This window comes from Ambystoma mexicanum, chromosome 1q (genome assembly GCF_040938575.1).
Source record: "Ambystoma mexicanum isolate Mex_15411 chromosome 1q, UKY_AmexF1_1, whole genome shotgun sequence".
NCBI lineage: Eukaryota > Metazoa > Chordata > Amphibia > Caudata > Ambystomatidae > Ambystoma > Ambystoma mexicanum.
Genome location: NC_090922.1, coordinates 946,897,254 through 946,916,127, shown reverse-complemented (window position 1 = coordinate 946,916,127; position 18,874 = coordinate 946,897,254).

Below are 18,874 nucleotides of genomic sequence, written 5' to 3'. Positions count from 1 at the left end.
TCCCATTTGAGCCCCCATAGGGCCCAAATGGGAATGGGGAAGGAGCTAATAACGCTACCGCAATTTGCGGTACCGTTATTAGCTCTGAAGTCCCTTGGCAGGTGCCTTCCATAACACCTGGTAAAACCAGGCATTAGAGGAGGGACCCGCTAAGGGGCCTCGTAGTAGGGTGGTAAGGGATTACCGGCACCGGTGCCCTTACCGGTGCCGGTAATCCCTTACCGCCTACCGTGTAATGAGGCCCATTCTCTTGTCCCCGCTTGTACACCCCCTTGCCTCGTCGTACCTTGAAACACGTGAGTATAGGCGTGCTCCAAATAAAATATCACATCATATCGCAGAGAGACGACTAATCAAAGTGCAAACCTTAGGAGTCCACATCTGATCTGTCCCTATAAGTGATAACCAATGCAATAATTTCAGAGAAATGAGAAAGGAGAGAGGAGAATCTTTATTGCCCTAAAGTAGCTATTAATAGGAGCAAGGGGTAGATCTGTCACTGCTATTACATCCACAGTCCACATCCAGAAAGTAGTTGATGAAAGGACAAGTGAGAGTAAGAAGCACAAACCCACCCCAAAAATACGACATCTATCCAAAACCTAATAAGGTGACTGCATGGGTAAGGAAATACAAAGGAAATCCTGCCAATTGTCAAGAGGAAACAAACATTTTATTGCTACCAGCAATTAGTTAAACATCTGTCTCGCGCTATAAAGTATACAAAATGGAAACAATCCAGAAAACATACTGTGCTACTTGAAACAAACAGTAGGGTGGACACAATTAACAAAATGGTCCAAGTGAGATCTCCCACCCAGAATGTTTTAAGTACACAAATGCAAAACAACATTAAGGATCATAGAAAATGCTGTGTTTTGTCAAAAAATAAGGCAGTGTTAAGAAGTCATCCAACTACCTAAAGAATCGGTAGGGGCACTGCGCTATTCTCAGGGGCCGTGTAAATTTGCAGGGCTCTTGAACTATCTGAAATGTCATCAGGCCGAGTCTCTCGCCCGGGCGTCCAAAGTGAAGGGCAGTCAAAGAAAGGGCAATTCCTGTTTGGATCTGTTCAGACCAGGGGGACCCAGGGTCCGACCCCCTGCTAAGACAGCAGGTCAGCATGCACCAACATGTGTTTATACCCTCTCTCCTCACAGGCCATCCCCACCCTATATGGTCCCCCTGTGTTGTTCCCTTGTGCCCCCCCTTTCCCACACACAGGAGTCTGTCCTGATACATTCTGGTTTCACCATCACTGTCTTGTGGCCTATGCTGGATTTTACTTTTATGAACTTCATTGATTCACGGTATGTCACCATTTCTCGATTCTTATGCTGGACTTCCTTTTCATCTTGTACTCATGGTGGCCCTGAATCATGCTGTTCCCATCTTCATTTTGTATCCTGGCTTGCAACATTATGTGTTACTACTGACTTCTGCAATTGTATTCACTCTCTCCTCTTTCTTCTCCACTCTTTTTGACAACTTACTCTCTGTTCTCTTGTCGCCTCCACTCTCCCTTTTCCTATCTCCTCCCCTCCTCCCCTTACTTTCTTCTATGCACTTACTCTATCAGAATTGGCCCTGGACCTAGTATGATAGCAACCTCGTCTGTCGCTCCCCCATCCCCTTACTGCCCTCCAGACCACAGCACTATCTGAAACGTTGTCAGGCCTAGTACAATAGTCGCTTACTTTGTTCCTCCCTTCCCTTTCTGCACCCCTCTCCCTCACCTTTTGTTTTTCTCCGGCTCTACCAGAAATGTTGTCAGGCCGAGTATGGTAGTCGCCTTTCTGTTTCCATTTCCTTCCCACTCTCCCCCTCCCTTCCTTATCTATGTCTTAGCTCTTGCACTATCTGAAATGTCATTAGGCCAAGTACAATAATTAATTTTGCATCCTTACTGTTCATGGCCTGTAAGAATGGCATTGTATTTTCCCTTGTTCCCTTTCTTGCATTGAAGCGCTTTGAAACACATTGTGTATAGGCACTATATAAATAAACTATCATATCATATCATTCATAGGCATATACCTCAGTGTGAAACCTAAGGGACTGTAGAACACCAACTTTTCACCACAACATTAGAATAGAAGGCAAGAGAGGAATATACCTTAAGCAATTCTGTTTTAGGGCCTTTCAAATTACATAATATGGACAGAGTTGCTAAAAAGCCACAGGTCAGTGGTCTTCAGATGGTGTGGCTTGCCCCACTAGGGGTCTCTGGGCTAGGTAAAGAGGTCCTTGCACAGCTGCCCTCAAACTGTGTTGCTCACCCCATTGGGTGGCCCTGGCACAATACCAGAAAAGAGGCATGCATACAACTGAAGGAGTGATCACCTACTGCTTGTACAGTACCACAAAGTTCAATGCATGCAAGGTGTGATGCAATATCAGGAAGACACATTTCTAGGTAATAAGCAAAGAGGCCTTTTTCTGTGTTTGACGTGTATAGCCTGCACTTTGTATTTTTCACATTGAATCAGGTGGTATTGTTGATCAATTAACTGGAGTCTTGCTATCCCTCTCCTGCAATTGGCTTGTCTTGAGAGTTGTTGGGCAGTGCAAGACAAATAAGAGTCAGTTACAATGCTGAACTCTTTCTTTAGTGAAGGAAAAGAAGCAAAAGGGGAGGTGGACATACGTAATGAGGAAGAGGGGAGACAAAATAATGTGATGTGAAAATAATCAATATAGAAGAGTGGAGGGGACAGAAAGGAGACATAAAGGGAAGGAGATAGAAGGGACATACAAAGATCAAAATTAGAGACATCATTGGAAGGAATTAAATAGACAGGAAGGAGATAAGCCATCCAGCAAGGTAAGGAGAGTGAGGAAACATAGAACTGGAGATAGAGAGGAGAAACAACATAATTGTGAGAGAGAGCAGTGACAGTGTTGGTAGTGAAAAGAAGTGTGGGTGGTGGAAAGATCCAGTATGGTATGGTGTAGTATTGGAGGATACTGGAACTCACCAGGAAACAGGTATGACGTTGGAATCAGAAGTATACAAAAGTAAGTTGCTTTATTATAAGTTTCAGGGCTAGTTGGGTGAAGGGAGCCAGGAGCTAAACAGTAAGACAATGTTGGAACTCTGATGACCCGTAGAGTTCCAGCTGACATCACAACATTCCACTACCTGCAATGGTGCACACAGTGCAGGCAGATACTACACATCCCCTATCTTTCCAATGGAAACACACAAACAGGATTTGCAAAGCAGGCACACTTAATGCAAAACTACCCAAAACCATGCCACAATCACAAACTCTCAGAATATTCCACAATCTCATATAAAAAATCTCATCGGGCATCCAATATTCACCTGACATCCAATATTCATCTGGGCATCCAACATTCATCTGGGCATCCAACATTCATCTGGGCATCATAAATCTCATCCGGACATCACAAAAGTAATCCGGGCATCCAATATTCATCTGGGCATCATGTAACTCATCCAGACATCACAAATATCAACCGGGCATCCAATATTCATCTGGGCATCCAACATTCATCTGGGCATCCAACATTCATCTGGGCATCATAAATCTCATCCGGACATCACAAAAGCCATCCGGGCATCCAACATTCATCTGGGCATCATAAATCTCATCCGGACATCACAAAAGCCATCCGGGCATCCAATATTCATCTGGGCATCATGTAACTCATCCCGGCATCACAGATGTCTACTAGGCTTCCAATATTCATCTGGGCATCATGAATCTCTCTCATGTAACTCATCCAGGCATCACAAATGTCAACAGGGCATCCCATATTCATCTGGGCATTTAATATTCATCTGTGCCTCTTGAATCGCAAACTGGCAAATCATAAACTCTAACCAGAAACAATAACCATACGCTCATCGTCCACTATGAACACATTTCATGAACACAGTTAATGCTAACAGTGCACAACATTGTAGCATTGATGATCGGGCAGATCCTTCCATTCCTGTTTCACTCTATACAGCAGCTGTCGTACATGCATTTCATATCTTCATTTCATATCTTCATATGTTACATTTGCCATGCTGAAAGGTGTCAACAATTCTTGTAAAACCTTAATAATGTTGGCAAATCTGTGAATTCCATTGAAGATATATATGTGTATTTACCTCAGTATCACTCAGAATAGCACACACTGCAGAACACTGCTAACTCTGACTCTGTTCACTGTTATTCTGACAAACTGCGCACTCTATCAATGTAACCTGTGCACTCTATCAATTCATTACATTACATATATCATTCGGCTTCACATACATATCATATGTGGGCCTGCCCTATCATCACATACAGCATTCGACCCACTAGACAATAATCACTTATCTGGGCTACTTCATGGCACTTCGCACTTCAAAAAAGTACAGCCACTACTCATAAATTACAACGAGCACCCATCTTTAAACATAAATTGGTATTATCAGTGCATTTCACAAATATTTCAAATATGCATCTATATATGTATAATATTTCATCATGTATCATTGCTCATAAAACAACCCATAGTAATATCCAAGCCAGAAAATATGATGAATACATATATTGGCACAATGAGTCCATAGGTGCAGTGCATAACATCACAACCTAGGAAAATGTTAAACAAATAAGATACAAACATGCTGTTTGCTTTTTATTTAGATTTCTATTTCATTTAATGGATTTATGTAATAGATAATAACATACCGGTACATCTCTCTTTATAACACATTGGAATAGATTGAACTAATGCACACAAAGATTGAACTAATGTACGCAACACCCAAACATCATCATATCCACCCTGCGCCTTCCCATCCAGGCACAGACACACAAAAGCAAAACATCCATCCTCAGGCCAAGATTGAAATCACAGCACAAACATCCTAACAAAGACTGCTTCTCCACCTGTATAGACCTCAAGACAATAAAGTACATGGCATCCTAGAATAAAAACTAAAAGAACAAATGCCATATAACCGTTACTCCATTCTCCTCTGAACATGGGAATTTGCGTTTTTCAATTCACTGACAAACACTATTAATTAATCAAAGTCCATGAATTACACGTAGACTTGAACGTGTCGGCGAATCCCAGGTCAAAAAGGATGACTTTAGAGACCATCCTGGAGTCATCCGATGATCATCGAACTACATTAGAAGTCATTCCCACATCATCAGAAGAGTCATCATGCTGTTAAAGTCATCAGCAAATGTCTCAGAATGGTGGGTGATGATTTGGGGATGAGCTTAGGATGACTTGCTGATGATGCTAACATCATCCCTATTTTAGCAAACTCTTTGTTCCTGATGATTTTAGGATGACTTGCCGATTACTTCAAGAGCATCACCATGATGATTTGGGGATGAGCTTAGGATGACTTGCTGATGATGCTAACGTCATCCCTATTTTAGAAAACTCTTTGTTCCTGATGATTTTAGGATGACTTGCCGATTACTTCAAGAGCATCACCATGATGATTTGGGGATGATTCTGGGATGACCTGCCGATTACTTCAAGAGCATTGACAGGTTTGCCCCAGGTGATTCTGGGATGACCTGCTGATTACTTGACAAGCATGTTTGTCCCTGATGATTTGGGGATGATTCTGGGATGACCTACTGTCAAGAGCATCGTCATGAAACATGTTTGTTCTTGATGATTTGGGGATGGCTTACTGATTAATCACAGAGTTTGTAGGATGATTTGCGGTCTAATACGGATAGTCTTTCAGCTTTTGCTTAGTTGCACTTGTGCTGAATGATTTTTTAATGCTTTGCTAAGCACATCTGTTTGGCATTAGTTTTAATTGCATGTAAAAAGCATAATATGGATATGATCATTTAAATTGCAACACCCAAGGTAAAAGTGCTAAACCATTGACCAGGAATCACACTTAAAAAGCATACATGCCACAGAAATAGTTTTCTTGCAGTAATAAGTGACTAACGCATATGTATGGGAATGCACCGCTAAGTACATTCTACAGTCAAAAATAGTCATTTTAATTAGTCATGCACCCTTCCAAACCAAATCCATGTGATTCAAGACACATATTGGTAGAACTTGCCATGGAGCCCAAATTAAGCCACAATTATCCAACCTTAACATTTGTTAGACAGTAATCAGTGAACTCATTTTACATTGGTGCCTATCACACAATGACTACTGTTCTGCATGAGTACAGCGAGGAGTACGGTCTAAAATGATTACTCAGGCCCCACACTACTACAAACTTGGAGTAATCCCAATCATATGTTTGAATAAGGCTTCGACTGGCAGTCTATACACTTCCCGAAGGCAATGTGAGCTGGCAAGATAAGCGACTGAAACAGGGTTACTTCAATGATTCCAAAATGAAATCTTGTCCAACCAAAATTTTTCAAAAAAAGAAAAATTGCATATATAGCGCTATTCTTTCACTTCTGCCAAAAATTCAATTACTTCAGTACAAGTTATGTGAAATGCTTTCACTGGACATAAAAAGTCAAGCTTATCATATATGAATGATAATAGACTCACTTTGTCATATTGCCCAATCCACATTCATACTGCCCTGTCTATGTACATACAGAAAATACATCAAAGCTCCTGGTATGTAGATAAAGTGTGTCCTCCATTCTGCTGGTAACCACAAGCAAAGTCTCTCAAGTTAAACTGACTCACCAAATGTCAACCACCACAAGTACAAAAGAAAAGATTGCCCACACAATATAGTTTGGTTAAAAATATAGTCTTTATATAAACGTTTAGATATAAATTAATCTCAACATTACAGGTGAGTACATTATTTCATATGAACACCCCATTATGTATAGGAGCTAACACAGGGTCTCCAGAAAATATGCACTTACCAGACCTAGTTCACCAGGTCTGCCACTTAATGATATAGACCACTAACCATAACATCTCAACAGAAAGGGGCAATTAGTCTACCAGGCCCTTCCCTTACACATAGAAGGAAAAGACAGGTATGCAGACCACACTCAAAAGGTGACAAAGGAAATTTAAGTTGGATTCACCGGCCCCCAAAATCTGGTCACACATGTCCCCAACACATATTTGGCCCTAGGAAGAATCCTTTGGCATCCCAGTCAAAAACAAGCACCCAGCACCCTCAAAATCCCCATCGTGGCAAGGGGAATGCTCGAGACTATGTTGGGCTAAAATGGAAGCCATGAGGCCTAAACATAGCATGCACCCCCTGGGTGAGAATCATTTGCCATCCCAGTCAAAAACAGGCACCCAGCACCCTCAAAATCCCCATCGTGGCAAGGGGAACGCTCGAGACTATGTTGGGCTAACATGGAGGCCATGAGGCCTAAACATAGCATGCACCCCCTGGGTGAGAATCATTTGCCATCCCAGTCAAAAACAGGCACCCAGCACCCTCAAAATCCCCATCGTGGCAAGGGGAACGCTTGAGACTATGTTGGGCCAAAATGAAAGCCATGAGGCCTAAACATAGCATGCACCCCCTGGGTGAGAATCCTTTGCCATCCCAGTCAAAAACAGGCACCCAGCACCCTCAAAATCCCCATCGTGGCAAGGGGAACGCTTGAGACTATGTTGGGCTAAAATGGAAGCCATGAGGCCTAAACATAGCATGCACCCCCTGGGTGAGAATCCTTTGCCGGCACCCAGCACCCTTCCATGCCCTTGTGCGCTGTCCCAGCGCATTACATATAAACTAAATAAATACACTACTATAGTGATGGTACAGTGTAAACACACATTTACATACCATTCTACAAGGCATGTAACATTCCCAGCATGTACCATAGAGATAACGTTTGTGTGAGGTTGATTGGTGACAGCATTTAATGGGCAGGTGGCATGAATGATAAAGATCATGCACCCTGGGAAAGTTCCAGCAGGGATCCGATATTGCCAATTAAGCCACATTTGATTTAAATATATCCCGCATTAAAAAAAACATGAAACCCCCCAAAAAAGCCAAACGCAGCTGCCTGATCAAGTTGCTGCAGCAAATAACAGAATTTTTCAATTGCGTGCAAAATGCATAGAAACAGAGCTGCAGGATGCACACTCACCTGATAAGCTGGCTGGAAACGGAAAAGGAGCATCTGGTGAAGGAAGGCCTTATGTTGCTTTCCTTAGCACATAGATAAAGTCCATTTGATACCCGAGAGTATTGTGTGTTTGTTTAAAAGTTTGCCGACACTTTTTTGAAATGCCTTAAGGCGTCATGACGTGGGGACGTTTTTTTTTACGTATGACGCACTGTGATGATGTAGCTGATGAAGACAATCATGAAGGAAGGAGGACTCCATGCCATGCACCGGCAGGTATATTTAGCTGCTGGTGGCTTTGTTTGTTCTTTCGGTTTTGGAATTCTGCAGCATCTGGATCTTCGTCTTCGTCGTCGTCGTCCTCGTGGCTGTTTCCTCTTTGTCCTGGTAAGTACATCCTCCCAAACAGAAGTAGCCACAATGCATGGCATATGGCCGCCATGGTCCTCGAGGATCGAGCTGTATGGCACTTTTTAGCACGTACTGTATTGCCAAAGTTAGGGGTGCTGTGAAACCGACACACCTCAAGGATTAAGCAACGTGGTAATGCTGGCTGGGGGTGGCAATTTTCATCTGAAATTATACACGCATTTTATTTGTAGCATATTGTTGATGTATTTTAATTGCAATGTATTTTTCTGCTTCCTATTATGTGAAAGGCATGTGAAAGTGAACGAAGCGCCTTGTTAGGTGCATGGTGTATGGATACATTCTCAAAGTAAAATGGAATTGTATTTCGATCCGAGGAACGCTGACATTCTTCATCGCCGCAGGCCTGAGGGCCGCTCGCCGCAGGCATCTCACAGGGGGCCAGGATGGGGTACGTGCATGCATGGGACGGGAGCGGAGAGGGTGCAGGCCAGGGTGAGGGGCGCCCAGGCCTGTGGGCTCCATGAGACGCCGAATGTATTGGGAGAATGCACTTGGCTGGGCCCTGCATAGCAGCATTTTTCCATCTGTAATTTCGGACCTTGATTCTGCGTGGCAATTGCGAGGCCAGCGGAATTGGCGCTCTCCATGGGAAAGTCAACAGCGCATGTACTTAATGTGGCTCTGGGGAGACGGGGCTGGGTACAGATGGGTCCCGAATTCCTGCACAGCGGCAGTTGCTAAGGAGATAGGCAGATGGGATCTGGGGCACTCCAGGCCTGGTGGTCTTCAGTGGACCCCCAGCATGGGGAGACGGGTCTAAGATGGGTCCCTGACCGTTTTTCTTTGGCATATGGCTCTTAGGGCGTGAGGGAGTTGGAGGTCGTTGAAGCCAGGGAACGTTCTCTTTCAATCCATTTTAAATGCTACATGCGTTGATTTTAATGTCCAGCATTTATCCCAAAGTTTCCCCCCCCAATCCATTTAAAATGTTGTTTATTTGAATATCTATGTAATGTATTTTGAGAGGAAGGTTGGGAATTTCACCAGCATTTCTTTCATGCTACTTCTTTTTCAAGCTATATATCAATTCCACTTTAAACCACTTCCATGGTGCTGGTGCACCCAAAATATATTACCTCACCCCACAAGCCCCCCGCCACCCCCCCCCCCCTCACGCACAGTACAAACCCCAAAACACATGTGCCTGCTGTTTGGGGAAACGTGCAGTGAACTGAAAGTGCAAGTTTGAACTTCATCCTACACTATTTTAAAATGAAACCGTTCTGGAGCGGTTTCATTTTAAAATAAAGACATAGGAACCCTGCATTTTGCATTAAAAGCAATGCCCTGTGCGAGCACGTGCTGCTTTTAATGTATGTGTGTGGATGATATGCGTGTGTTGTGTAGGGGGATTTTCTTTTAATGCATGTGTGTGGATGATATGCGTGCGTTGTGTAGGGGGCTTTTCTTTTAATGTATGTGTGTGGATGATATGCGTGCGTTGTGTAGGGGGCTTTTCTTTTAATGTATGTGTGTGGATGATTTGCGTGTGTTGTGTAGGGGGATTTTCTTTTAATGTATGTGTGTGGATGATGTGCGTGCGTTGTGTAGGGGACTTTTCTTTTAATGTATGTGGGGATGATGTGCGTGTGTTGTTAGGGGGCTTTTCTTTTAATGTATGTATGTGGATGGTGTGCGCATGTTGTGCAGGGGCCTTTGCTTTTAATGTGTGTGGATGGTGACTGCATGCATGTGGATGGTGTGCGCATGTTGTGCAGGGGCCTTTGCTTTTAATGTGTGTGGATGGTGACTGTATGCATGTGGATGGTGTGCGCATGTTGTGCAGGGGCCTTTGCTTTTAATGTGTGTGGATGGTGACTGTATGCATGTGGATGGTGGGCGCATGTTGTGTAGGGGCCTTTGCTTTTAATGTGTGTGGATGGTGACTGTATGCATGTGGATGGTGGGCGCATGTTGTGTAGGGGCCTTTGCTTTTAATGTGTGTGGATGGTGACTGCATGCATGTGGATGGTGTGCGCATGTTGTGTAGGGGGCTTTGCTTTTAATGTTAGTGGATGGAGACTGCATGCATGTGGATGGTGTGAGCATTTTGTGTAGCCTTTGCTTTTAATGTGTGTGGATGGTGACTGCATGCATGTGGATTGTGTGCACTTGTTGTGCAGGGGCCTTTGCTTTTAATGTGTGTGGATGGTGACTGTATGCATGTGGATGGTGGGCGCATGTTGTGTAGGGGCCTTTGCTTTTAATGTGTGTGTATGGTGACTGCATGCATGTGGATGGTGTGTGCATGTTGTGTAGGGGCCTTTGCTTTTAATGTGTGTGGATGGTGTGGTGTTTGTGTTGCCTAGGTGTTTCAAGATTGGCGTGTGTATTCTTTTTTGGGGATGGGGGTGCCAAATTTTGTTTCGCCCAGGGCGCTGCGGGTGCTAAGGCCGGCCCTGTCTGTGTGCACTGTCGCACAGGGCAGATCTGCTGGGCCCACGAGGGTGGGGGCTGGGCTGCTCGGAGCAGATTGCTCCAAGCAGCACAGCCCCCACCTTTGCGGGCCCGGCTATGGTGCCTGCATGAAGAACTCGTAGTGATAGTGCAGGACAGCCTTCCTTAAGAAGGCCTGTTATGGTGTCCTGCTGTTGTGTATACATAGGGGGGCAAAGCCAGAAGAGCGCTCATGGCGGCAATGAGCTGCTCCGCCCCCCTACGCCATGGCATTGCGGGAGTTATTTAAAAAAAAAAAAATTCTTTCCTCAAAACCCAGCTGGACAGCATGGGTTTGGTGTTTGGGTGGCTGACTCTCGCCGGATCACGAGATCCGGCTTCACATCTGGTGCCGGATCTCGGATCCGGCGAGAGCCGGCCCAATGACCAGCACTGCTTATAATTCCCTTGAGAGCGCAACGAGGCTTGTCTGGGAAAGTGCATGATCTTGTGGGTGAAGGATTCCGTGAATCCTAGGGGGAAACATGTCAGCAACAGTGCCATTTGGGAGCGAATGCTGGACTGTCCAGTGGCCCCCAGAGTGCATGGGTGTAATTTTGATATATTAACCTCCTGGGACATCACTTCCCATTGTATATGTTAATGAGTCCCACACTTTTTAGTTTGGGCTATTAGGTGGCGCTTTAGCACCATCTATGAACTAAAACTATTGCATTAGAGCACAGATAGGGAGAAGTGGCATATGAGGAGGGACACACAGCCTGTAGGTGTTTGGTTATTTGCCCACCCATTGGCTACGCATGGCCATGCTAAACTCTATGGTCATTCCCACCCAGTTCCTGCCCCTCCCAGCCCAAAACACCACCCCATGGGAACTCTCTTGCGTTCGCTTTGATCAAGCCTTACCATCAAACTTTGCAGTCAAGGTGCCTGCCAGTGTTTTTTCAAAGCAGTCTTCTGGGAGTTAATGACTTAATTGGATTTGCAAACCCTCCTTAACCAGGTCTGCCTTCAGCCACCTGATTTATAAGCACTGTGCGTGTCCTTCACTGAACTCCTATTATAAATAAACATTGGCAAAGCCAACACTTTGGGCTTTTGTGTAAGGATTAGGCCTCTGCCAGGTATTGCTATTAGATGCCCAGCCACTCACACCATTTTGCACATGTTACTATCAATGGTCAGTTAATACCACTACGGAAGAGACTGCAAGTGCCTTACTACACAAAAGGCAAACTGTTGGCATTGCCAATGCATGTTTTACAACTCGTGCTACACCCCCTTTGTCAACCCTGCTCTCACGCTCCTGCTCCATACATGCACAGATCCTCTTGTCTCTGTCCTGCTCGAATCCTCAGGACCCTACTTTTTTTGGACCCTGCTTTCCTAGCCCTACTCTGACACTCCTCCTCTCTTGTCTCTGACCTGCATAGACTCTCCTGTGCTGCTTGGACCCTGCTTCCCAGCCCAGGGCCTGCTCATATGCCATGGCGTGACAGGAGGGTGGTAATAAGCCATGATTTCTCTCACGTTGCTGCTGTCGATAATATCAACTCATCCCGGGGGCTGGGGCCCCTGCCCCCCGCCCCCCCATCCCCCTCAGAGCTTTCCGGGGCGGGGGCAGATTAAAGGCAGGCCTGGGAGAGCGATCCAGGAATGTGTTTACAATGCGGAAACCAAACACTGGGATTGGCTACCTGTTCATGTTCATGCAATTATGTTGCTGGAATAGAGCAGAGTTTTAATTGCCGCTCCTAGTATGCACAGGTCTCTCGCTCAACCCTACATGTTGTCACACTCCTTCCTAGAACCCCATCTGGCCATGCCTCTCATTCTTAACCTTTCACACTCACATCACTGTTACACTTTCTCTCCACCCCACCGTGTGGCCTAATACTTCTTGATGCTTTCTTTCCACATGCTACTTTGCGTCCATAGTTTCTCCTTCCATTATGTGCTGCTCTTCTGGTCGAAGGTCTCCCTTCTTGAAAGTACTCCAAATCTATTTTAGAGGTGAGCTTACTCTCTGTTCTCACACCTGTGTGCTGGCCTTACTTGCTGTGGTTAAACTCAGGAACACTGTTCGCCGAGCATAGGTGTTTTTGGGTTGGTAGCTGCCATGTGGTGTTGGGCAAGACTATGAGGGTTTTGTCTCATTGTGTGTGATTTGTCAAGACTACCGCTTGAATGTGTGTTCTGTTCTCTTACACAAACCAAACATCGGCATGTAGGATGTGAGGTCATGGAATTATGTGGGGATATGTGGTCTTTAGATTGCAGGTGTTACTTCATATACCATTCATAGGCCATTTTCAGCTACAGTAGACATTTCCACTTATGCATTCTATTTCTAAATGTGTGATATAAATCAATATTGCTCCACTAAAGACCATAAATCTTCTGCAGCCACAGAAAACCATTATTCATTTTCAGCTCAAATCTATCTTTTAAGCCTGTTTCATCCTTTGTGTACACATGCATTTAAATGTAGTGACGCAATTGTAAGTTGACATTTTAACATTTAGTTAATCTGGTATGTATTCTGCAATAAGGAATTTAACAGTCCCTATTCGGGTGTCCATTTTTATTCATATATCCTTTTTATTTTTTTATTTTTTGTAGAATTTTTGAGATCTGTCTGCAAGGCTAACAGCTGGCCTACTATGGACTGCCGAGTAATAAGGAGGAAGCTTGCTACCAAAATTTGCAATGCCAGAAGAGGCCTAAAAAAGACTCCACCTTTTGAAATGCAGGATCAATGATTGTTTGTTTGTATTTTTGTAAACCTATTTATTCTTATGGAGCTATGCCGTTAAACTGAATTTGTTGAATAAAAAAGTTGTACACTTTCTGAGCCTATGTTTGATTGAAGATATCTTATAGCCAGAGCAATACAATATTAAAATATCAACAATTTATAGCTGCAGAATTTTACTATCACAATATGAACTCGGTAATAATTAGCTGCTCTTAGGGTTATTGGGTGAAGTGACTGGCGGAAGTCTGTAATGCTGGTAGACCTTTAACAGATGCTGTTTAGGTAGCTGGAAGTGTGTATTTTGGTGTAGTGCTTTGGAACTGTGGGACTTTTATGGGGTGTGAGGCCATGTTGTCTAGAGGTGAGAATTGAAATGGGGGAGTTGGTTTGTGATATGGGGGTTGTAGTTGTGTGCACTAAATCGACGAACTTGGTTAACGGGTGCTCTAGCAAAGATGAAAAGTGACAGCTGCAAGATTTTCTTTTTCCAGTACACTATCCAGAAGTCTAACTAGAGTCATTGTAAAGTAATGCCACCAATGTTACTTAAAAGCGATACATCCTGTGGTAATCCAACCCCTTTTCCTAAATCTTTTGGAACCATCTTGAAATCATTTAAACTCATCCTGGAGTGGTCTGCAATAATCATTTACAATTTAAATCCCATCCTAATGTTATCATGAAGTCATCCTGGAGTTGTCATGGGGTCATCCTAGAGTAATCCAATCTCATCCTGAAGTTGTCGTGGAGTCATCCTGGAGTTGTCGTAGAGTCATCCTAGAGTAATCCAAACTCATCCTGAAGTTGTCGTGGAGTCATCCTGAAGTTGTCGTGGAGTCATCCTGAAGTTGTCATGGAGTCATCCTAGAGTAATCCGAAGTCATCCTGGAGAAATCCAACTCATCCTGAAGTTGTCATGGAGTCATCCTAGAGTAATCCCCACTCATCCTGAAGTTGTCATGGAGTCATCCTGGAGTAATCCAAGATCATCACTGGAAGTAATCCAAACTCATCCTGGAGTAGTTTCTGTGATAACTCTAGAGTCAACATATCATTAAATATTTTGGCCTGTGTGAATACTTTGGATGATCTTCCTGAACTATCCATGGATGACTTTAGAATGGAGTCATCGGATGACTCCAGAATGATTCCAGGATGATCTTCCTTTTTGACTGGGGATGGAAAAACTATTAAAATAATACCTTATGATGCACAGAACGGGAAACGTTTCTGGTGCCCCCAATCCCTGTACACTGTTTCTGCAAGCAGTAGACATTCTCACCATAACATAAAAGTAGTGAGGTTCAACACACAAATTGGCATCATAAGTAAGTCACCGACAAAACTTGACTTCTTAGGGTCACGGAACATGTTATATTCGCTGCTAAAATAGCTTCAGCCATTTATCAACTTTCCCTCTAGGATCAGTGTCGGGAATCATCTGCTCTCATCATCGCATCACAAATTGATACTTCCTTTGTAGTAGTTCTTCCGCGTACATCACAGCTTGCATCCATCGTGATGCAGGCCATTCCTATAATGTATCTCTCCATGACGTATGAGCAGGAAAATGTTACAGAGAGACTTCATAACAGAATCGGAATGCTCCTTATCGTACCTAATCCCTGCGAAAAAGAGTTCCACAAGGTCATCATTTGACACAGAGTCACTGTCAAGTGCAGATCTCCACAACCACTATCACAGTGATGATATAACCGCTGCTACACAAGAGCAATCACTTCATGCATATTCCATATGATTGGGCGGCACAGAGCAAAAACAGCTCTGCCAGACACTACTGCTGCAAAGAACACTCCTACGCAGCACTCAAATGCAGCACTCAAATATCCCTTGCCGCAACGGCCACATATGAATTACAGTACTTTATAAGCAGCAGTCAGCAAATCTCTCAGCTGCCCGAAATATGTGCACAGAACGGAACGCCATCTTCTGGCTGCCTGCACTTAAGCACAGCAGGGCTTATACCTTGATGCAGACCTCATCAGGATCCTTTATAGAATATGGGGCTGCTGGAAACACTCAATATGGGCAGCTGGCTGGCTCTGCCGTAATTTCTCCTGGCATCTCGTGGATCATAGCCATAATTAAATATATCCTCTTCACATCAGGATCAGCAGCCTTTCTCCAGTACATCCTCCACATATTAGGGACCAGCAGGCCTTCATCAGTACATCCTCTGGGACCAGCCGCTGCCTTCTGATCCCATCCTCGTCGCCACTTGTAGTATTGGAGGATACTGGAAGTCACCAGGAAACAGATATGACGCTGGAGTCAGAAGTATACAAAAGTAAGTTGCTTTATTATATGTTTCGAGGCTAGTTGGGTGAAGGGAGGCAGGAGCTAAACAGTAAGCATCCTCTCAGATAAATTCTCCCATCCTGAAGTCCCAACTGACAATATTGGAACACTGATGACCCGTAGATTTCCTTCTGACATCACAACATTCCATTGCGTGCAATGGTGCACTCAATGCAGGCAGATACTACATAGGGACAGACAAAAGAGACATAACAGATGGGGAGAAAAGGCAGTCAGGGTGGAAGAAAATGAGGTGGGATATGACATGGGACGGAGAAAGTGGAGGGACATCATTTGAGGGAAATTAGAGATGCCACACACAGAAGACAATGAGAGAGAGAGAGAGAGAGAGAGAGAGAGAGAGAAAGAAAAGAGATAACATGTCCAGATGCAAAATAGACTGAGTCTGAGTCTTTTTACTGTTACTGCTTCATTTCAGGAGAGGCGAGGTGGAGCATTTGCAGTGCAGAGCAATCCGAGCAGCCTGCAGCCAACTCCAGCATAAGCTCAGAACACTGATTCATCAGCCGCTCGAACTTCGAGGAAACTTCGCGGAAACTTACAGGGAGGTCACCCCCTCGATAGCTCAGCCCGTAACAGCTGATCAAACGTTAGTCATGGAAGGTGTGGAGGGCAAAAGTGGAAGTGGAAGTGATCTAGGCACCGAGTGAGCAAAGTTAAGGACTGCTAGCTCACATGGGTGCCCCGAATCTGAACTTGCCACAGGTCTCGAAGTTGAAGCTGACCTAACCAAAATCGCCTCAGATAACACTACGAACAGCAGTGATGCTGACACAGAAATGTTTTCCCATTTGCCTCCCAGGCCTGGCCCCTATCACCCTCCTTCGTTTACAGATTGAACATTCGAAGTGTATAGAGGACAAAGCGAACAAGGTGCTGCCACAGAGCAGCAAGGACAGTGGTGGGGGAGCGATTCCATCACCATCACTGATAAAGAGGAAGGAGCTCAGTGTCTCAAACTGAAAAGGACAGTGGCAGAGTGTGGGACAGTAGTTTAGGGATCTGCTCCTAACTCGACGACTTCACCTTATTTGAGGGAAGAATTTGACCTGGGAGGATTCGCCATTAAGCCCGAGTCATTAACGCTACTGGGAATGGCATGCTCAGCATAATTTTCAGCAGCACCTGCGGCAGTTATCTGCGAACCACCTAACACACCCAAGATCCTGCCTTGCTTAGAGAAATCCTCTATTGGCAAGCAGCAATATTGTTTAAGTAACGGCCAAGTACTTAAGGAGGGCAGAGAGTCATGCAAATTCACAAATTGCATAGCATCTGAAAAGAAAGTATAACACAAACTATAATGACCAACGTGGAGTACAAACTCAACCCAAGCAGGCAAACATTTTGAAACCCTCGGGTTTAAGGCCACAATGCATCCCGTCTGGGCAAGTGTTCCCCTACTTAAATTCTATTCCAAACACAATTGGGGGAGCCCCAGGTGCATTGGAACTTGGGAAACTTGAGTGGACCCGGAGACCAGCCCAGCAACTAAAATAATTCTTGGGACAGGCCCACCATAGCTTTGACAGCGGAATTTCTGACAAACTCCTGTTGGAAACTTTGTCAGTAATGGAGGAGGGGGATGCGCACGATCAGTACCAGCCCCCCACAATGGAAGTTCTGAAGAAAAGCAAATCAAACATAAAAACAATTCCCTCTACAGGGGAGGGGCCTGTGACTCCCCCAATAATCCAGGACTTGAGTATGATGCCACGAAATGATGAAACAGGAGATCTTACAGTGCATTTCAATGAGAATTATATTTTAACTAAACAGTCTTTTAAAAAAGCGCCATAAATCAACTCAACCACGATTCAAAAATGACACAAACTACTGAAAATAACCTAGAAGCTCCGAAAGTAGGAACCTCAGACAATACAAAAAAAGAAGCAGATTTCTTTGTGATTTCGACCTGACCTCCATATTGGCACCTGTGATGAAACTTTATGAACAACTAGGAGAACAGATGAAAGACCCAACTACGGTGCATGCCATGTTGTGTTGAAAGATGCTTTACATCGATGGTTTTGTTACAGGAATTCAACATGACCTGGACACCATTATAGCAAAGGTGTCCACTTTACTACACACAATTCTGGACCCACTTATCAAAGAAAAACCATCAGTCCAGAGCTTTTTAGGTGGCAGAGTTCAATCCACAAGTCACACCATCCACAAAAATCCTGTCCTCATAGGCATCACAAACAGACTCAACAGTCGAGACACAGAAGTCACACCATCAACGAAAATCCAGTCCTTATAGGCATCACAAACAGACTCGACAGTCGAGGCACAGAATCTCACAGACAATGGAGAGTTCACAAAAATTGGTCTACATGACAGGCACAAGCATGGAAGTCTACCCCAGTTGGTGTCGGCCAACAAACGTAACCATCGCTTCCCTAGTACGGGAAAAGAGGACAACTTGAGACGTCCAATAACGAGACAATCGGGTACCACAAAGACCTCAGATGAAATGACGAATGCCAAGGAAACAACCTCGGGTCAGGCGTGTACACCATCTGAGACAAATATAATTAATCCAACAAAACAGATGTGTGTTATTTTCTTGAAAGCCTCCATGAGCTATACAGGGAATCCACCATGATTGTTAGAGAAGGTTAGACCCCACGACAAAAAAGATGTTTATAAGAAAAAAGGAGCAACAGTGAAACTACCTCAACTCAAAAATATTAAGAGTTTAGCTCCATCAACCAGATGACAAAGAAAGTAATAAACCCAATGACGACAGTAAAAACGACAAACCCATCAGAGGCCCGCGCAATGACTCCTGAACCCATTAACATCTCGATTACATTAGATATAACGGCGACCTATCTGATGAACCTGTCCACCTACACAATCACAGGGTCAGAGCAATCTGACGAAAACTCATTCAAAAAACGAGGAATCCACAGTG